The sequence below is a fragment of the Schistocerca serialis genome, chromosome 7 (assembly GCF_023864345.2).
Source record: "Schistocerca serialis cubense isolate TAMUIC-IGC-003099 chromosome 7, iqSchSeri2.2, whole genome shotgun sequence".
Taxonomy (NCBI): domain Eukaryota; kingdom Metazoa; phylum Arthropoda; class Insecta; order Orthoptera; family Acrididae; genus Schistocerca; species Schistocerca serialis.
The window spans coordinates 205777379-205800975 of NC_064644.1; positions in this window are offsets into that span (position 1 = coordinate 205777379).

Consider the following 23597-nt stretch of genomic DNA (forward strand, 5'->3'; position numbering starts at 1 on the left):
CATGTTCTGAGGCATCAAGGGATCACCAATTTAGTTTTGGAGGGCAGCGTGGAGGGTAAAAATCGTAGAGGGAGACCAAGAGATCAATACACTAAGCAGATTCAGTAGGATGTAGGTTGTAGTAGGCACTGGGCGATGAAGAAGCTTGCACAGGATAGAGTAGCATGGAAAGCTGCAACAAACCAGTCTCAGGACTGAAAACCATAGCAACAACAATCATTTCACCGTGGGAACGGGCCGAATAAGGTTATTCTGGTGAGAGTATTTGTACTGAGAACACAAATTACTTTTCACTTGGTTACTATGCATTTTGGGAACTGTATGCGTTCTTGCTTTTTATTTTCTGTGTTACTTCCCTGGGCAGCTTGTTGCGAGGCGAGCACCGGAGGACGCGACACACTGCGTTTTCATTGGGGGTCCGCACTTCCGCGAATACGGAGAGGGTCGCACATCAATGGGCTTCAGCGCCTGGCAGGGCGACTGACTTCGGTCGAGTTTTGCCTATTGTATGGATGACAAAACCTGTGAGCCGTCCGAGTGTCGCCACAGTTTATGTGTTTACCGTTCCGGTGCGTCAGGAACGAAGACAGCTGGCGTCAACTGACTGATAGCCTTCATGATTCTGAGAATTCTTGTGGACGGTGTCCTGCCGGATGTGACTGTCGGGCGCCAGATGGCCCGTGATCTTGGCATGCTGTTTTTCTGACCAGTCAAATGGCAAGTTCAGTGCCGCCAGCTAAACAGCTGGGGCATGACTCGTCACTTAAACTGATGCCAGTTGACGCCATGAAGCCCACCACGAAGTACGAGGGAGCGATCGCTATTGGCGCAGATGATGTTCTGAGATAGTGTGACGGAATTTTAGAATCAGCACTAAATGCGGATCCGTGGCTTTTCGATGTTGGTAGGGAGTTGAATAACGTTGGCTTCGCTCTTGCGTTGCGCGGCTGCAGGGCATTCGGGATCTGATCTTCATCAGGACTGGACGGTCTTGCGACTAGTCGCACGTTTCGGAATCGTTGTGGATCATGACTTTGGTCACACTCCATTTTCTTTCTGCGACTTGAAACATAGATCATTACTCTGCAGTTTCGCACCTGTACCGACAGGGGGAATTTAAGCTGTTTTGGTGTGTCTCTTCCTGGAATACATCCTCTTGCATCCAGGAGTTTCTCTGATTCGATCACGCGAGCAGAACTTAAGATTCTCGGTCAGCATTCAAGGCCACGGGTTGAAACAGAGCTGCCACACAGCAGGACTTGGCGCCTACATCATCAGAATGCTCCCTACCGACAACGTGCTGCAGGTTCCAGAAGTGGTAAAGTATTTTGCGCCTCCGGCATTGTAAGACCTATCATTTTTGTACTGAAGTCCTCAGCAACACGCGCGCTCACTTTGTTATAAGCCCACCTTGTTTGTTTCTCCGTGCGTTCCCATTTGAGCTCTCATGACTAATCGCGATACTGCATTATATTCGGGGGAGTAGTATTTGATTCGCCGCGCGGAGTGGCCGCACGGTTTGAGGCGCCGTCTCACTGACTGCGCGGCCCCTCCCGCCGGAGGTTCGAGTCCTCCCTCGGGCATGGATGCGTGTGTTGTTCTTAGCATAAGTTAGTTTAAGGTAGTTTAAAGTAGTGTGTAAGTCTAGGGACCGGTGACTTCAGCAGTTTGGTCCCATAGGAATTCACACACAATTCAACATTTTGAACAATATTTGATTCATTAGGACCTCCAGTCATTACTGTCAGTCTATTGCATCACAGTGAGTAGGAGCTCCTTTTTCTCAAGCCAAATCTTATTCTCATAATAGTTCAGTAAACCCTATTCTTTAACCTACTGTTTGCATGGACAATCAAATACCTTTATGTTCTGATTTATAATAAATCTAACTGTAATATTTAATCTGCGTATCATTTCGCAGATATAAGCATAATACCATTTCCTGTCGTTTATTACGATAAAATTCATCTTTTGGTGAGTAGTTACAATTTTTATTAAATTATTGTGAGTGTGCACTTTACTTTACTAACTAGCATCAGTTCCCTTCGTTACCGTACTGCGCATAATTAATTACGTGGTAGGTAAGGAGTGCATTTCTAGTTCTTAAGCAAAATTCGCCAGAATTAAAGAGGTACAAACTCTTCTCCACCCCGGCACCTCGCAGGACAAGGAGCTTGTGCAGGTGTAGTTTTGTTGGGATGTGTCGGTAGTGCCGCGAAAGCGTATTAGGACTGGAAATTAGAGGGAAAAGATAGGATTATGGTAGTCAAGTTCACAGATGGTGTAGTCCATATCGTGAGTAGAAATTAAACACTAAGTAACTACACGTAAAAATATAAGTATGCATTGTTTACAGCGTCATGTAATAAAGCGTTTTACCACATTACAGAGCTTCAGAATGTACCCGTGACATTTGGAACAGTACAAACAATAGGACACAACCACGCCAGTTTTTGTGTTTTTTTAATATAACATCAATCCAACTTTTTATACATTTTTTTGATGTATTGCAATGGCCGTGCGACGAGCGTGGCAGGTAGGTGGCGGCAAGGTGGTCAGGGGTCAATTAGTCCGAGGCCAGGCCACAGTGCTGCCACCATACCCGTCACCACTCACATTGACTGTAAAGGAACATTGATTTTATTTTTTTTTGGGGGGTGGGGGTGGGGGGGGGGGTGAAGCATTAATACGGGATTTCAGCCAGACTATTCGCTTGATACATAAATGGGTGAAGCTTTTAGAGCTCGAACTGCTATCCAATCCCTGTTCTATTGAATGCAATATGGAGCATATTACCGTACTTGCGACGGTGATCAGCGTAGTTTCTAATTTTAATATATTCCGTTTCCATGTGCAACAGAAAATCGCCGTAATCGTCGCCCGTCAGCCGATTGAATACATGACTTGTACAGTGGCCCAACAGACACATAACGGCATTATTTTTAGTTGGCGCAAAATATTTGACGTCTGGTCTGTGCAATAAGGGTCGTGTCTATGTTATTTTCAGAAGTCCTAGTTACAAGGGCGACTTTTTGACGAACCCCTTGCCAATTGCGCATGCGGTGACTGCAAGTGTATCTGTGGGGAACAGTATTCACTTGGTGACAATCTGGACAATGGGCTGTGTTGCTTAGCCTAATCGCAAGCAGGCGCTCATTTGTGCTGATAATACTGTTTGTACTGTTTGTACCACGTCGACCTGACCAAGGACAAAAGTACACTGCTGCTGATTTTCTCCCACAGGACATCCCAATTGACACCAGTACGCTTTTGTTCGATATTGTTCTTGCCCTCATATTGTTTCCTGTGCTCCAGAATGCCCTTAGAGTTAAGAGGCGATGTCGGAGAAGGACCTCGCTCAAGTAGCTCTTTTTCCAGATAATGTATGCGGATGTGGGAGAGCTGGTAGTCGATCGTCTGCACATTGATCGGCAGTTCTACGCTTTTCGGTACGACTGCCTAAAACAATTTAGCCGTAAGGGTGTCACAGTAGCTTTGGATTTAGGTTGTCATCCGTTTAGTGCTGAGGCAGCACTGAACTGCGAACAGCGACTACGCATGGCAAACAAATCAAAGTTAGACCTGTGTGGACAGGTACACCAACAAGGAGAGGCCACGACGTTTGGAACGCGGATTTACTGTAAACTTCGTACACTCGTAGTAATCCATGAGGAAAGAAAAATGTGTAAGCAGTAGCGCGTACTTCTCAAGCGTTACTGAGAAAATCGCAAGATAATTTTGGTCGTCAAATATACATCTGTGCGTAGCCATTTTAATCATGAAGCGGCTTCAGCCGAGTGGTGGCGGCACGGTAGCAAGGAACACACATCAAGGATTTACTGAATGATTAATTTGGGTCTGGGAAATTGTAAGGTGTCAGGCAAATCCAACACCTTACATGAAAACCCTGACATGATAAGCAGATCCAGTAGTATGTCACATAGCTCCGAATAAATCGTGACATTAAATTAACCAAAGTAATACGAGTGACGAGTGAGCAAATGGAATACCACAGACTAACACAAGAATGCCTAAATGCATGTCATACCTTCCCACCGTGAGACACACGCAGTTCCGAGGAGAGAAACGAGAACAGAAGCCGAGAGCAGAACCGTGTTAAGCTGGACGGGCACCCACGTCGCCTGCTAACCGTTAGGACCACCCCCCAGCCCATGTTAAAAGCTAGAGCCTTAGCATGAGACTTTTTCGCGTCTCTGTTACGTCAGGACCACCCACCAGCCCACGTTAAAAGCTAGAGCCCTCCAGAAGAACAGTACAGATCTTACGATAACACAAAAAGGGCCACACCACGCGCAAGTTTTAGTGTGAGACTTTTTCGCATCTCTGTTACGTCAGGACCACCCACCAGCCCATTTTAAAAGATAGAGCCCTCCAGAAGAACAGTATAGATCTTACGATAACACAAAAAGGGCCACCCCAGCTGCAAGTTTTAGCGTGAGAATTTTTCGCGTCTCTGTTACGTTGCAAACTTTAAAAACATTGCCCCACCACGAAAAGTATAACGTTTCTCATTGGATAGGCAGAATTTTTGTAGGCGGAGCTTAAGGTTAACATTGAGACCCTGACTGGTCAGATGAAAACACAGCCAGATAGTTTTTTTAAACCAACATCGGTAAATTGTAGTAAGGAGAAGTTAGGAGAGAGTTGCTTCCGAGACAGCGAGGTGAGCGGAGCTGTGCTGTCCGCCGCCCCCTGATGAACACTGACAAGGTAATGAATGCACGCGATGCCGCATAACAGCGCATAAAGCTTAACTCAGAACTGCAGTAGTCTCATCTGTTACACCCCCGTTTTGCGTAATACTAGTGTCGATCGTCAATTAAAGCTCATGGTGTTCACATTTGCCACTTGAAGTAAGAGTCTGAAATGCGATAATTTTTCTGTTATATAGTTATTGAGAAGCCACATCAGCCACTGTAATTTACGACAAGTTAGATAAGTAATTAAAGATAATTGAGGGTCACTGTGGACCATTTTGATAGTTTTATCTTTTGTGAAACTTAATTTAACCCTATATTATAGATGTGATATGGCATAGGTCATCCTTCGATCCATTGTAGACCTTGGAAACCCATTCAGGGAATATTCGTTCACATTTTTGTTGAACGCAGTTGGTTTTTACCATTCTGTATTAAAACATTTCCTTTTATCAATAGTGCAATTTATAAACAATGTTTTGTGAGTAGAATAAAATTTCCAATGGTAAACTTAACTGCTTTTTCGACGTTATTTTACCAGCTAACTAGAAATAGGAAAGCCTTTAACCCCTTCCACTAAATTTAGTTAGTATTAAGATTCTTTTACAGGGAGTGCAGTGGAGCTGACGCTGAAATCATTAAGTATTTGGTAATATCATCTCTAGTCTCACTGAACTCTTCTGAATTCTACATGTCATGTGTCGTCTGGCGTCTCCTTACCAGCAACAGGTCCCAGGTTCAAACTAGTCAATTCCCTAAAAAACACGCTCAGAGCGTCGTTGCGCGAAAGTGGTAGGGAGACACGACTTAGAACAAACAGACACCATGCAGAATGTTAGAAAATGGCGACCCTGCCAGGATGGTAAAATACCGTGATTGAAGGTCGACCACATGCCTAACTAGGTCACAAAAATTTCCTGTTGAAAAAATTAGTAGTAAAAAATTTTTTTTTCTAAAGTTATACATAGTCGAAAACAGTATCTGCAGCGATAGATAGTAAAAGTATTCAGTATAAAGTGAGTCTGGCAGAGACAATAGCACAATTAAGTTATGAATTTTTTAATTGTTAGAATTAAGTTTTCTCTGCAATGCAAGCGAACAGGTGGCGGATACATCGTTGACAAGTTCGTTCTGACCCAACAAGTAAGTGAATGGTTTGTCAAGTCGTGTGAACAAAAAGTTTATGAAACACGTGAGATCGTATGGGCGCATATTGACTCGAAGTAGGGCGCGTGAATTGCTTTTAAAACAGAAAATAAGGGATTCGCAAAGATTGGCAATGGCAGATCGAGACCTTGACCGAATTGAGGTAGAGACCCAACATGAAGACGGACAGAGAATAGCGGACAGTACAACAGACGATGCAGTATCGCGAGAAATAGGACATATAACGCACCATAACGAGGATAATGTACGTCAAGGCATGGAAAACGTAAGTCAGCATACGACAGAGGAGCAGGAAAGTAGAGAGACAGTCGATGAGAATTCTAACTTGCATCTTGAATACGTAGAACCCATAGTATATGTAATCAGAGCTCCCTCACCACAGAGTACAAGGAATGCGAGCAGAAACGTGTCACAGCACAGTTCAATGCAATCGGTTGCAAACCAACAACTGGGCGAAAACACAGAGCGTAGGACGTCGGAAGAAAACGCAATAGGACCCACCAATCTGGCATAATTATTACAATAAATGACGGAAACCATGACAAGACAAAATAAAGAAATTGCGAACCAAATTAAAATCCAGAATGCAGAAATGACGAAACAAAATGCAGAAACGACGAGACAAATGCGTGCGATTAAAGAACAAAACACAAAAATTCAGTTACACCTAAGTCATATCGAAGACGAGGCAAAAGAATCTCGAGAAGTGATACGAAACTTAATAACAGGTCACAATCAATTGAGAACAGACATTGACAAGGTACAAGCGGACGTACAAACATTGCGTAATGACACTCAGGACGAGATCAAAACATTACGTAACAACACCCAGGGAGAAGTCAAGAAACTAGAGAAACAGATAAACGAAATTACTAGACAAGCAGCAGGTACAGCGCGTGAAGTTGTTGAAAAAAGTGTGTTACACAAACGTATCACAAAAGCAGCACTGAAAAGATATGATAATCGCATAGTCAAAATAGAAGCGCAAACGAAGCGATAATTTCAGAAATTGCTAGCAGAGTTGTTGCAAACCATTGAAGAGCGTAGTGAACAGGATCGAACAAGCACTGAGTCTGCAACCACATCCGTATCTGTAACAGCACCGGAAAAACAAGCAATTAACGAAGATACCATGCATTTGCGATTCCAATCACAGGCGGAAAGTAACACACGTGAAATCAGACAGCCTGCACAGCAACAAACACATTTCGAAATTCTTGAAGAACAAACGTCATCGCAAACACATGCGGAACCACAAATGTTTCTTTCAAGACAGTTTGGATCGTGCAATGAAGCAGCAAGGTTAGCCAGACAAGATACCAAATCAATACCTGACAATCGAAAGCAGGCCGCGAAGAGTACAGTGCAATGCATTCAGCTACACGTTCACAACCGATGGAAGAAACAAAAGTGGCGAAGAATCGCGAATTTCATATGGAACTATGACGAAGTACGACAACGATCATTTCCTCACAGTCAGAAAATTTCAACACTTTCTAGAAGAAAACTCATTACATCCACGAACTGTTATTGATCAATTCCGAGTAGGATTACCAGAACACTGGACGCTAGCACACAAATTAGACTTTATATGTGCACACATGTCAGGAACAGTCGCAGAAACCATGCAGAATATTGCAGCGACATGCCGATCGTACGAAGATTTCAGAGAGAAGTTTCTCTCACGATATTGGTCCATCGAAGCACAGAACACAGTGAAGTACGAATTATTACAGAACCCATATTTGAAAATTCAGGAGAGAAGAGTCCCGTGAAAGTTTTCGAGTTAATGGCAAAGAAAAATCAATGCTTACATGTACCATACAGTGACGGAGAGTTGATTAAATTATGCGCGATGAAGTTACCATTGAAATACCAGCAATCATTAGTAGGTCGCGGAGGCAGTGACGTCGAAGCATTTATAGGTATTCTAAGGGAACTAGAGTTCATATTTTCGGAAGATGACGCAATAAAAAGACGAAGCGCACGTGAAAACGAAAGCAAAAAGCAGTGGAATCCACAAGACACAGTACGAAGAAACAATAATTACGAATCACGTGATAACTTCGCACCAAGAAACGACAATAGATTTCAACAAAGAACCGGTTATGGATTTAGAAGAGAATATGGCAATAACTATAATTCACCCAGGAACGGCAACATCTATTACAGAGGGAATAAAGACAACCGGAACGGGTACTGGAGAACCAATAGACCGACAAATTATCAACAAAGAAACCACTATCAACAAGCTGAACAAGAAAACAGAATACAGATAGAAGAGGTGGAGGTAAGACTACCAAAACCCGATAAACGTTCGAATTGACAGCTAAGCGCCCATGCCAAAGAGAATGACGCACCGACCCAGGACAATTGCAGCACCTTGAACAGAGAAGTAAAATCTTATCACAAGAAGAGAAGAAGGAAGAAACAAATCCGCAGGGACCAGATGAAAACGAAGACAAGAAAATAACAATATCGTGTTGGGACGAAATTAATTGGGAGAATACTGACGAGGAGGATGAATTACCAGAGGCATGCACAACGAATGTAGGAGGAAAGGACGAAGTAATGAGTATTGCAGTGCTATTTGAGATGGAAACTAGGGAAAGCGAATTCAATGAGGATACTGTGCTGTCGTCAGAAGTTGAAAATAAGTTACGAGTGGGCACACAACTCAACGTACACTCCTGGAAATTGAAATAAGAACACCGTGAATTCATTGTCCCAGGAAGGGGAAACTTTATTGACACATTCCTGGGGTCAGATACATCACATGATCACACTGACAGAACCACAGGCACATAGACACAGGCAACAGATCATGCACAATATCGGCACTAGTACAGTGTATATCCACCTTTCGCAGCAATGCAGGCTGCTATTCTCCCATGGAGACGATCGTAGAGATGCTGGATGTAGTCCTGTGGAACGGCTTGCCATGCCATTTCCACCTGGCGCCTCAGTAGGACCAGCGTTCGTGCTGGACGTGCAGACCGCGTGAGACGACGCTTCATCCAGTCCCAAACATGCTCAATGGGGGACAGATCCGGAGATCTTGCTGGCCAGGGTAGTTGACTTACACCTTCTAGAGCACGTTGGGTGGCACGGGATACATGCGGACGTGCATTGTCCTGTTGGAACAGCAAGTTCCCTTGACGGTCTAGGAATGGTAGAACGATGGGTTCGATGACGGTTTGGATGTACCGTGCACTATTCAGTGTCCCCTCGACGATCACCAGTGGTGTACGGCCAGTGTAGGAGATCGCTCCCCACACCATGATGCCGGGTGTTGGCCCTGTGTGCCTCGGTCGTATGCAGTCCTGATTGTGGCGCTCACCTGCACGGCGCCAAACACGCATACGACCATCATTGGCACCAAGGCAGAAGCGACTCTCATCGCTGAAGACGACACGTCTCCATTCGTCCCTCCATTCACGCCTGTCGCGACACCACTGGAGGCGGGCTGCACGATGGGGCGTGAGCGGAAGACGGCCTAACGCTGTGCGGGACCGTAGCCCAGCTTCATGGAGACGGTTGCGAATGGTCCTCGCCGATACCCCAGGAGCAACAGTGTCCCTAATTTGCTGGGAAGTGGCGGTGCGGTCCCCTACGGCACTGCGTCGGATCCTACGGTCTTGGCGTGCATTCGTGCGTCACTGTGGTCCGGTCCCAGGTCGACGGGCACGTGCACCTTCCGCCGACCACTGGCGACAACATCGATGTACTGTGGAGACCTCACGCCCCACGTGTTGAGCAATTCGGCGGTACGTCCACCCGGCCTCCCGCATGCCCACTATACGCCCTCGCTCAAAGTCCGTCAACTGCACATACGGTTCACGTCCACGCTGTCGCGGCATGCTACCAGTGTTAAAGACTGCGATGGAGCTCCGTATGCCACGGCAAACTGGCTGACACTGACGGCGGCGGTGCACAAATGCTGCACAGCTAGCGCCATTCGACGGCCAACACCGCGGTTCCTGGTGTGTCCGCTGTGCCGTGCGTGTGATCATTGCTTGTACAGCCCTCTCGCAGTGTCCGGAGCAAGTATGGTGGGTCTGACACACCGGTGTCAATGTGTTCTTTTTTCCATTTCCAAGAGTGTATATAATGAAGGAAGTTATGAAGCGATAACTAGAGCATTTAGATGCGATTATGTGGAAGTAGCGACGAAGAAGGAGAAGATAGACGAGGATGAGGAAAAAGTAGAGGATATTGAAGAAAGCGTAAATGAAGGATGAAATAGAGAAGAGGAAATAAAAGAGAGAGAAGTAGCAGTCGAAGCTTATCCTACAGAAAGTTTGAATTCACAAGGGAAATTCCTAAAAAGACTCATGTATGATTCGGTGGAGGATTCATTGATGCAAGAAGAAGAAGAACAGTACCAAGCCTTTCAAATTCAACCAGTTGTGAAGGTCATGGTAAAGCATATCCCAGTCAATATTGTAATTGAAAGCGGATGTGAACTGACTGCGATCTCAGAAAATGTATTCATGCAGTGTAATGCCAATGGGGAATTGCCAGTTCTGAAAACACGTAAAATTAAAGTAAGAGGTCCTATTAGAAACAATGCTGCGGAAGTTACGAGACAAACAAGGTTAACTCTTTCGTGTCAAGGTCAAAAGATCGAATCCAACTTCGTGATTATACCTAAACTAACTGTAGATTTGATTATAGGTGCAGATTTTTTAAATGAGAGACGAGCTATAATAGATATGGGGAAAGGTAGCGTAACATTCGGGAATGTCACACTTCTCTTTGAGCAAAAGCTAAAATTAGAAGAAATACCAGTTATAAGCAAACAATTAAGAATGACGCGAGATAAAGAGTATGAAGAATTAGAATGGTATGCACAAAAGGGGGAATCGCCTCAACTTATGTTAGAAGTCCATAAAGATATCGACGAAAAGTTGCAAGAAGTTCAAGGTATTTCGGAACACAGTAAAAGAGAATTAGAGGGTATTTTTACCTAAGACTGGCAGTATTAAACACTTTCAGTACAAGTTTGAAGATTAATTTTATTACTGGTAAATAATCAGCACAATATTTCAAGATTATGTTGCAGATAAGATCGTCAGGAGAAAGAAGAATGAAGAGAGAGGAAGGTGGGAAAAAGAAATTATTTTCAATAAAAACGAAAACAAAAATAACACCAATAATACCATAGATTAAGGTGAAGGGATAAAGCTGGATAGTCTAATAGCACGAAATACTAAAATGCTATACACCACGACATTACACAAAAAATAAAAAAAAACGAATTTGAGGATTTTTGTGGAAGTTAAGACTCAAAATACCTTAGAATTGTAACATGAAAAGGGCGCCAAAATTTGTAAAGCTATTTAAGAAGGCATAAAACAATGTAGGTACTAGACATATGTTAGATGATTATAAGTAAAACTTTTTGTAAGAACCATTGTAGAAACTCCAGCAAGGACAAGATGCTACGACCCATTAGTTGCAACAAGAGAAGTATCAAGAAAGAAAGGATGTATTTAGCAAGACACAATTCCTACAAGGCAGAAGTGTCAAGAGAAAGGAAAGGACAGTGAGACCAACAGAAGGCCCTTGTATCGAAAGTGGGCAATAAATTTGCCCACTAGGCGGAACCCTGCTGGGACGGAACATGGAACCGCACAGTGGCAGAGCCCTGCAGAGACGCGACAGTACGCCGAATGCCAGAAGGGTCTCCGAGCGCCCAGAATGAATGGAGCGAGCAAAAAACGGCCCGACGAGAAGACCGCTTGGGAAAGCCACCACTGGCAAAAAAATATGTGTAAAAGTCACACTACCGCTATTAAACTGCACGCTGATGCACGAAACTGAAGAAAACATCCACAAAGTAGAAATGACATGTTCAAACCATTTATCTAACTGTTGCTAGGAGGAGAACTTCAAAGCGACTAGTTATCAATAAAGATTTCCATATCCTGCCCAGAGAAGAACCAAGAAGCAAGTAAGAAGCAGATATAAAGCAGGAAGAACAGAAGTTGAAGATTCACAAGATTGAGACCAAGAAAGAAGATGGGTGAAGAATAGACGACATATCTTCCCAAATCCCTATCCTATTGTAAACTAGTCGTCTGTGAAGTATTACAACGGAAAACGACCAATCTCAACGACACATAACAATGACTTTCACGCATACAAAGCCAGTAAACCACGAGATTCTGCACTCACAACTCCATTCCATTATGGGACCTCCACAACAGCAACACACACTTGCAAAGCCAACAAGGAACGACGAACGAAGATGTACATCAAATACTTGCCCACATCCACCTCGCTCAAGTCCACCACCTTCGTGCAAAAACATTCGCCAACCTCATGCTTAAACATTCATAGGATTGAGTGAATGTGTGAAATCAAAGTATGTGATGTAGGAATTGTGCAAAAGAAACATGTGAAATACTAAATAAGTTAAGCACACCAGACAGCTAATAAACTACAAAATAACAGTCACTGACTATGGACTTAAGTAAAAAATAGACTATCGATAAAAATAAGTCATTAGTTCTGAAATGGACAGTATATAAAGAACAAAAGTAAGGCATAATAAACACTAAAACCATATGCCACTTATTTTCTCCTCATAAAAATAATAGAATAACTGTATTTTACTTATTTTCTCCTTATAAAAACAAAGATAAAAAAATTATCTTGTTGGATGTTTTCCCTTTTTTTTAACATTTGTATCATTTTTTAGGATAATATCTCAATACTTGTGTATGTATATTTCTTTGTCAAAGCAATTTTTGGAAATAATTCTTATTTGCTAGTGTAAAAATGTTGAAATGAGTGTCTAGAAACAACAACTTTTACTTGTACATGATACTTAGAAAATATATTAGGAATAGATTTTACTTAATTACTACATTTATAAAAACAATATTTCTAAGAAAATCGATGTGAAAGACTCCTCACTTTCAATAACAAACTTCTTAAAAATCTAACTTCACACTTAAATAAAGAAAGAAAATAATTAAAAATTAATAATAGCATAAAAATATTCTTCTATTGTCATTTTTGAGAATAATGTGCAATAATATTAAAATATAAATTAGTAATACACACTAGCATAGAACCAGAATAACGTGGTTGAACAGTAGGCAACAAAATTTAGATAATGGAATAATTTTTGACTGGCTTAGACTACGACTCAATCATTGCCTAACTTCAGCACAAAAAATAAGTTCGAAGGGTGGTGATATGTAAGGTGTCAGGCAAATCCAACACCTTACATGAAAACCCTGACATGATAAGCAGATCCAGTAGCATGTCACATAGCTCCGAATAAATCGTGACATTAAATTAACCAAAGTTATACGAGTGACCAGTGACCAAATGGAATACCACAGACTAACACAAGAATGCCTAATTGCATGTCATACCTTACCACCGTGAGACAGAAGCAGTTCCGAGAGGAGAAACGAGAACAGAAGCCGAGAGCAGAACCGTGTTAAGCTGGAAGGCCCTACGATGAGGGACAGACACCCACGTCCCAGCTAACCGTTAGGACCCAGCCCATGTTAAAAGCTAGAGCCTTAGTGTGAGACTTTTTCGCGTCTCTGTTACGTTGCAAACTTTAAAAACATTGCCCCACCACGAAAAGTATAACGTTTCTCATTGGATAGACAGAATTTTTGTAGGCGGAGCTTAAGGTTAACATTGAGACCCTGATTGGTCAGATGAAAACACAGCCAGATAGTTTTTTTAAACCAACATCGGTGAATTGTAGTAAGGAGAAGTTAGGAGAGAGTTGCTACCGAGACAGTGAGGTGAGCGGAGCTGTGCTGCCCGCTGCCCCCTGACGATCACCGACAAGGTAATGAATGCACGCGATGCCGCATAACGGTGCATAAAGCTTCACTCAGAACTGCAGAAGTCTCATCTGTTACACCCCCGTTTTGCGTAATACTAGTGTCGATCGTCAATTAAAGCTCATGGTGTTCACATTTGTCACTTGAAGTAAAAATCTGAAACGCGATAATTTTTCTGTTATATAGTTATTGAGAAGCCACATCAGCCACTGTAATTTACGACAAGTTAGATAAGTAATTAAAGATAATTGAGGGTCACTGTAGACCATTTTGATAGTTTTCTCTTTTGTGAAACTTAATTTAACCCTATAATATAGATGTGATATGGCATAGGTCATCCTTCGATCCATTGTAGAACTTGGAAACCCATTCAGGGAATATTCCTTCACATTTTTGTTGAACGCAGTTGGTTTTTACCATACTGTATTAAAACATTTCCTTTTGTCAATAGTGCAATTTATAAACAATGTTTTGTGAGTAGAATAAAATTTCCAATGGTAAACTTAACTGCTTTTTCGACGTTATTTTACCAGCTAACTAGAAATAGGAAAGCCTTTAACCCCTTCCACTAAATTTAGTTAGTATTAAGATTCTTTTACAGGGAGTGCAGTGGAGCTGACGCTGAAATCATTAAGTATTTGGTAATATCATCTCTAGTCTCACTGAACTCTTCTGAATTCTACATGTCATGTGTCGTCTGGCGTCTCCTTACCAGCAACAGGTCCCAGGTTCAAACTAGTCAATTCCCTAAAAAACACGCTCAGAGCGTCGTTGCGCGAAAGTAGTAGGGAGACACGATATAGAAGAAACAGACACCACGCAGAATGTTGGAAAATGATGATGAGGAACCGGCAGCAGAAGAAGAAAATGTGCCATGCTGAACTGCTACCAGTTGAAGGTGACAGTGAAGGTGCTAAATTGTGCTACTGCTAAAGACTCATTCTTTGAATGCTGTAATTTATTACTGCATATATCTGTCATCTTGAGAGGCACCCACTTGCCTTTCTCATACTGTGGCATCAAGCAGTCAGGCCTGCAAGATGTGTGGTTTGCCAAGCGAGTGGAATCTTCCTTAATTTATCGAGCAACATGGATTCTCGTATCTTACTATTTAGTTACAAATTATCCTCCTGTATGAATAATACGCAACGGAAACACGCATCTGACTATCAGTGATTTATAGAACTCTGACTGTACACTACGCACTGGAAATACCACATTTACCTTTTGTCTTTGATTTAACGGCTTTTATATAAATTCGGGACATTACGATAACATACAATTTAATGAAAAAGGCCACCAATCTCTTTCTTTTCACTATTTGATTTATTCCTAAACACACAAATTCTACAACCTACAACAAAATCACATGAGAAATTCCGCCCAGTGGGCATGGCTTTACGTTAGTGAATCTCTATACTATGGTCTCGTAATCTATTTACCACAACAGTGCACTCCCTGGATCGGATGGTGGATCTTTTATTATACCTCACACTTCGCCTCTCACAATTATCCTCACGAAACTTTCCTCCAGATCGAGCGATACAGAAGGAACAGGCATACCCACAAATCTTTCGAAACTACCTTGCTACTCCCATGCAAAACACACATACCCAAATTACAAGACATACACAACACAACAATATGAAATATTACACAAAGAACGGTTACAACTTCATCACTTTTCCGCTTTCCCACTTCAATCAATATTTATCCCAGTTTCACACGACACTGCCCCACTTTGTAATTCTACTTTCCTACTGTGAACTCTGGAGATAAACGCACGTCTTCCTGTGCAATGCAAGCCATGTGGCGTTGCTGGAAAAACGGCCGACTCACCTTGATTCTCTCTCAGAGTTTAAATTCACCGTCACACGGAATGATATTTCTTAAATACTTCAACTTATGATACACACGCTATTTCTTAAATATTTCAGCTTATTGTACACACGCTATTAATTCTTAGATATTTCAGCTTATTGTACACACGCTATTAATTCTTAAATATTTCAGCTTAAGCTCACGGGAGTATCTCAACTTATAACTACACGTGGGCTCTTTGTGACCGTTGGTTTACTACAATCCCCTTAAAATTACCTGCCTCACTTTGTAATTTTCCCCACAAAAGGTCCTGTGAAAGAGAAATTATTAATTCTAACTACTTTTAAATATTCCACATCCATACCATGCCTCCACTCTTTCATCACGGAGCACAACAAAAAAAACAGGTCTTTACAGCAGAAGGTTCAGCGGCAGAGTGCTGAAACATGGCCGTATTCTGATTCTCTCGCACCTCTCTCGAAGTGGGAGAAGCACCTTGCTACCTTATTGGTCAGCCACATTTCAGACGCTCAAAGCTCTGGTAACTTCCATCTCTTTGGTCTCACCAAAGGTAGCCAAAGGATCGACTCTAAGATGATCATATATTCCGATTCACTATCTGTGGTTAGCAGACGACCATACATTCATTCCTTTCACAGATCTCACCAAACTGGATGTAGGGATTTATTTTGAGGGAGTGCACATGTGATCAATTAAATAAATAAATTGTCATTCTTTCCCACACTGGTATCCGGCTTCGCTGTATTAATTGAAATTGAGTTACTTTTACACAAAAAATGTGTTGTTCTGACAAGAATTTCGTACCTATTTTCAGTGTTGGGCGGTACTGTACCCTTTCACCACCGGCTACCCATGCAGAAAAAAATGGCACGGTACTATCCTTGCAATGCGAGGGTAGTTCCGAACATTTTTTTTTTTTTTTTTTTTAAGAAAATTGTATTAAAACAAACGTAGCAATTCATCAAAATAACCAGGAGGAGACCTTAGCCCCTGGTGACCTCAAATTGACGACCAAATGTTGTTACTTTACCAAATTGGCAGTTGTTGCATTATTGTACTCTCCACAATCCGGAGTAACGTACACATACTAATTTACAACAATCTACATGACAAATAAAACATCACATCATAGAAATGAAAAAATAATCTTGAGATAAAATTTTGCTTTAGTTACTGGGATCTTCGTTATTTTTATGAGTAATCCAACTTTCAATAATTCTAAAACAAATAAAAAATACTTTCTCTGTTGTCACACATATAGACGACAAGAACTTGCATTTCGACTAGCCTTCGTTACACTTTAATGTGAAATGTCACCACTGTGATAATAAAAATAAGTGGCTTCAGTCAAAACACCAACAAGATTATTACTATGGACGACATCAAAATACATCAGTTAATTCCGATATTTGTTGTGCAATGCAAACTCTTGTCCCCTGTGACAATCTTACTGATCAATGCTACATGAACCGCTACGTTAGTATTACGCCACTGGCTTATAATTAGAGCATCATTGTACCAAATATTCTAATAAACGTGCTACGTGAACTTGATAACCCAGAACAGACAAAAAACAAACACTAACTATTCTAAACACAAATGTTGATGAAATACAATTACACTTGCTGTCCCTTCAAGAATGAAACACACAAAAAAAAACATTTACACAATCACAAATACATTATTCCCTATCTTGCGAGTCACACGGAAACCTTTCATTCTGTGATTTTCTTGTGGTCAAAAAGTTGCTGATAGTTTTCCTAGAACCACTGTCTCGGTGTCAAAGCTCTCCCATGGTTACCCGGACGAAAGTCTTTGAGTCACTCAAATCGGCATTTTGAACACGCACTGGACTGTAAACTGTATCTCACATTAAACACAAATGTCATAGTCACTGTCAGAGTACCATCCACACGAATCTGTTCGTCCAAAAAAATGGCCCTACAACTACTATTACCCACGGTTCTGTCCTTTCAGTTCATGGTGTAATTAAAAGTCGTAAGTTTCAACAAACAGCACTTATTCCCGCACCAGTTCAAGAAATGTCTCGTACTACAGACGCAAATGTCAATGTCCCACTCTAGTTTCTTGCCTTCATACAATAATTGTTCACCAAACGACAACTGTCCTCTAAGTATACCAAGTGTCCCACGTGCAATTCACAAAGCACACTTAACAAGTCACTGCCAAAAGTTTATGGATCCCACCATTCAGTGGTCAAGACAAAACAAAACGATCGTCCTGTCTGCTAAAGACAAAATCTTTTCCACCACTCACAACGTGGAAACACCAGTCCTTCACTTTCCACATTATGGAAAGTCGCAGTCATCTTGTTTCACGGCTCCACAGTCCAGTACTAGTTATTAGCTGCTGGTAAAAAAAATGCTCGCCGGGCTCTGCCGCGCCTCGTCCATTCTGCAGTAGCGCCGCTGCGCGCGCCGTTGAGCAGAAGAAACCACCCGCTGTTGCCTCCGCGGGATACCTTCCCCAGTCGTAAGGGTGGCGGAACTCATGAATGGCCAGTGGTACCTGCGTGTCGCCCCAGGCCGTTGACCTGCTGTAGCGGGCGCGTGGAGTGTACCCCGTCCGACAGTGGAGTGGGGAGTGCTGCGGCTCTGTCGCCTGTCGCCATGGCATCGTCAGCTCGGCCCGCTAGCGGTATGGGCGTTACGACACCCAATCAGTTAGCCTTCCGTGCATCTCGCAACATTACAGACAAAAGGAAATTCTTACATTAAAATTATACACCCTAGTTTTCTACACATACAACATCAACATTTATCTCTTTTCTATAGACAGCCCACACTCGTTCTATTCATTGTACCTGTCGTCCCTCATACAAAACATGAAAGTGTAAAAAAAAAACAAAAGGAATAATAAACAATCTATACAGCTCATAATTACAATATCAAATAGTAGGCTACTCTAACATCCTATCACAGTGAAAATATTAGAAACTTTATCCTAAAACTACAATACTTTTGTGCTTGTGACACACTGAAATTAATACCCCTTGAAAGTGTTCTAACAAAAAAATAAGAAATAATCTACACAGCTCACAATTACCTACCACTGGTTATTAAATATTAAACTACTTTAACATCCTAACACAATAAACATTTTAGAAACTGGTGACTCTAAATCTACAACATACAATGCACCTTTGTGTTTGTGACAGACTGAAATTAGTATCTCTTTATACATTTTACATTTTATTATATATAACAACATTTCTAGGACATGTATGAACCATCCACATGATGTCTAATCCTGACCTGCCATCGAGGTTCATCCAAATCAAACAATACACAATAATGTTTTAGTTACAGATCGGTAGGATCCCCTTTACAGGAGTGGGCGCATTGATCACACTACTCTACGACTCTCACTCACCAGACATCACATTTTCCTTCTCATTCAATCCATTAATACACTAACAGAATAGGTCTAGAAGTCAGTTAACCTTAACACCACCACACTCACGACAACATACCATACCTTTGCTCCCTTATACTTATAACACCACCACACTCACGACAACATACCATACCTTTGCTCCCTTATACTCAACCACATAACACATGAAGCTGTTCCGGAGATAGCTTTCCAGTCTCCGAATTCGTCCTTTCACTCTGGCACCTCTCTCCATCGGCTTACCTCCGCATTCACTTCATGCTAAATATCAACTTAGAATTGCGACATTTCATCTAAGAAACAAAAATACACAAATTATTCAACCTGCAAAATAACTGTACACATTCTTGGTACCGTTTTGATTAGTTATCCTGGTACCAGGCTTCAACAACAACAACAATAAATATTATTTTTGCCAAATCGCAAATGTTATGCTAAGAATTAGATCTTACACTTATACTACATCTTACGTCAGTGTTCCACAACGTTCACCATCTGGATCTCATACTCCCTTTATGTCCTTTCACATTGTGCAGTTGTCCTCATCTCTTCATTCGTATTTCGGCTCTCCGTCCGTCCATTACTCCATCATTTCCTGGTCTTCCTTCGCCATTCGCATCAATCTCTATTGCAGCATACACAGGTCTCTCTGTAACATACATCTAAGACATCTCCACATTATTCAATTCTACTCACCTTTATTTACCACTGTTTCATCACGTCGAATCTCTATTTATTAATCACACTGCTTCACGTCGCTTCTTCCCTTACCTATCACCTTTATCCACTACTATTTATCACGTCGCTTCTCTATCTACCATCTTTATTCCCTCATAAATCATCACGTCGTTTCTGCTTGATCCTTATTCATACGACAAAAAATACGTACATACACCACTCTGTAGACTCCTGCTCATGACTCATTTGACCAGTCTATTCCGTCATACTTCCTGACATCCCGCCTGAAAATTCTTATGTTCGATTTGACCCTGCACAACGTTACACACCACAAATAAATACACTGACTATCTACCATAAATTGCCTGCTTTAGATCTATCCTTAACTTTTCCATAATTTGTTGTTAGAAATGTGATGAAGCCCACGAGACTGTTTTCCCTTGATCGTCTCAATCAGTACAGCATTTTCATGGACAATCCGCCTCACTCTGAATGGTCCACTATACACAGTAAAGAATTTGCTAGTTAGGAATCTGTGCTTCTTTGATAATCGATGAGTTTTAATTAGAACCTTGTCTCCTACTGCCAATTCGATCTTACGGATCTTTCCTTTCTGCTTCTCCTGCCTATCCTTAGCTGCTTTCTTAATACGCTCTATCGCAACCTTGACAATTTCTGTGTGCCTCTGCTTTCCTGATCGCGGAAAATCTACCAGCTCCCTGACTCGGTCTGGTGGTGGTTCATTCTTTAGTACCGTAATTGGTGATAATCCAGTTGCTCCATGTGGTAGCTCATTGAGGATGTCCTGAAAATCTTTGAGAAAAATACTCCAACTTCTGTGTTGCCTATGGCAATAGATCTTACACAATTTTCCCAGTTCTTTTACCACTCTTTCACTGGGGTTACTTGCAGCATGGTATCGGGATATGAACACCGGTTTTATCCTTCTTCTCTTCAGTGTGGTTAGCCATTGTCTGGATCTATATTGCGGTCCATTGTCAGCTATGAACTTTTCTACAGTTCCTACTTCTCGCAAAAAGTTTTTAACGATCGCTGCTGCCACTGTCCTTCCCGTCGCACGTTTCAATGCGGTAAAAGTCACATACTTTGACACCAATTCCACTGCTACTAAAACATATCTATATCCCTGCACTGACTTAGGTAGCGGGCCAAACAAATCTGTTGCTCCGAATTCCCTCAATCTACCTGGCACTATCGGAAAAAGCGGTGCTTTGCATGAGATAGTTAACGATTTTGCCTTCTGGCACAATTTGCAACTACCAAGCACGTTCTTGATCCTCCTCTCCATACTAATGAAATAAACTGATTCCCTTAACTTCTTACAGCATTTCCTTGCCCCGTAATGCCCGTAACTTAGGTGAGTGTACCAGATCAGCTTGTTGACTATTTCATTTGGTATACACAACACCCAGTCCTGTGTGTTCGGATTTCTACGGTAGAAAAGGACCCCGTTCTGAATTGTATAAAAACGTGCTATATTGGCATCTAAGTTCGCTGTAACTCTGTCCTTCACCATTCTCCATGACGCGTCTTTATCCTGCTCTTTCGCGATATTTGTGAGTACCGTCCCTATGTATTTCTCGAACGGCACGCCCTGCATATACAATATATCATATCTGTTCTCGTTTACCTCCTCATCAAAGCATTGACCGTGACCTACTGGATTCCTTGACAACGCATCTGCCACTATATTCTGTGGCCCAGGAATATACATGACCGAAAACTGAAACTCCTGTAAATAGAGTGCCCACCTAGCGAGTCGTCTATGGTTAAGTTTGGCCGACATCAGAAACTGTAGTGACTTGTGGTCAGTATAGATTTTAGTATGCCTTCCATACAAATAGTATCTAAACTTACTAAAACCCCATACTATTGCCAAAGCTTCAAGCTCAGTTACCGTGTAATTTCTCTCAGCTTTGCTAAGCACTCGGCTCGCAAATGCAATAGGTTGTTGTATTACTTCTCCTCCTTGCTCTTGCTCTTGGAACAATGTTACCCCAAGTCCACTACGGGAACTGTCCGTGGCCATACAAAACTCTTTCCCTAGGTCTGGATGCCCGAGAAGAGGTGCCGATAGCAGTGCCTTCTTTAACGCCTCATACTCTTCCTGCGCAACAGGGTCCCAATTCCATACCGTTTTCTTTCCAGTCAGCTGACATAGTCTGGGTGTCGATGCACCCCCAATCTTAATGAACCTCCTGTAAAAATTGATTAATCCTAAATAACCCCGTAGCTGACGTTTTGTTCTTGGCACCGGAAAATCTCTGATTGCTTCGAGTTTGTCTGGATTTGGTCTTATTCCCTCTGGTGTCACAATGTGACCTAGAAACTCGATTTCTTTTCGTCCAAATTCTGACTTTCCCAAATTCACGGTCACCCCATGTCTCTCCAGTGCACCGAGCAATATGCCTAACGTTCTATTGTGGTCTTCCCAGTTTCTTTCGGCTATCAGGACATCATCCACGTACTGTGTTATCTTATCTTTTATTTCATTAGGAATGACAGTATTTAGCGCTCTGATAAATGCCGCGGATGATACATTTAACCCAAATGGTAGTTTCCGGAACTGATACGATTTCCCGTAGCACAAGAAAGCAGTGTATTTTCTACACCCCCTGTCTAACTCCACCTGCCAGAAACTCATTCTCAAATCAACTGAGCTGAGAACTCTGATCCCGTGGAACTTTTGTAGCAATTCGTCAAGTGTCAGCGGCCGATCTGTCTCTGGCTCTATTATCTTATTAATCCTTCTTGCGTCCAAAACTAATCTAATTGACCCATCCTTTTTTTCAACACAAACTAAAGGACTGTTGTACGGACTGGATGCTGGTTCGATAATCCCTTGTTGTAGCATGTTTTCGATCTCAGCTTCCACTCTTTCTTTGTACACAACAGGTATCGGGTACACTTGGGCCCTAAACTGTTTATGTGGCTTGACCTTGAATCTACACACAAAATTTCTTATTGTACCCGCAGCATGTTTAAATACCTTTCTATTCTCGTATAAAATTTTCTGCAATTCCCCGTAGACCGTGGTCCCTCGTAAATGCCAGATTTTCTCCCTGATCTCCTCCTCCAAATATTTATGAATTTCCTTCTTCTCTTGTTCGAACCCCGTATTCTGTGCCTGTTTACCGGACTTTACCGCCAGACATAATGCTAAGTGTGCGTTATCTTTACCATGTAAGCAATCGTCGAATCTTAATGTAATTTCCTCCGAATCTCGTTTCAACTCCATCGAACCATTTCTCATGTTAACGACTGCTTTATATTGGTTCAAAAAATTAACCCCTAATATCCCTTCAACAGTTAGAGATGACACAATCATGAACACTGTACTAAACCTCTTCGCCTGGCACACGAAGTCTACCTGCGCTTGTAACTTCACCTCAATTCCCTTACCTGTAATTGCCCCTCTCACTGTTGTCCTTTGCAATGGCAACGTTGGCCATGGTTTCGTAAGGCTACAACACTTGAACACATCTTCCCTCAAAACACTCATTACACTGCCTGTGTCGATGACACAAGGTACGATTATATTATTTATTTCTACGCTAATTATTGGGTGGACTTCACTCCCCACATCTCCTACCTCCTCTAACAGATTCTCCCTTAGTTTTCCGTAATCGATATACCTAATATTTACATCATTAATAGTCCTGGTTTGTACCCGTCTATCAAGTAGTCACCTTCTTGTCCCTCCGTCATTGTGACAATGATTGTCCTGTCGTGAACCCAATAATTGCCTATCCTCTCTTCGCCCATCATTTTCATTTTCCCTTCTTCCATCTCTGTCCCATCTTCTATCTTCCCGGTTTGCTGGTCGATATCCCCATGAATTCTGCCCCCTATTTCCTCGCCATCTTCCATTTCCGTCATTCCTCTGATTCCATGCTCTCCTGTCATTCTGATAGTTTCTACCGTTCCTATCCTCAAC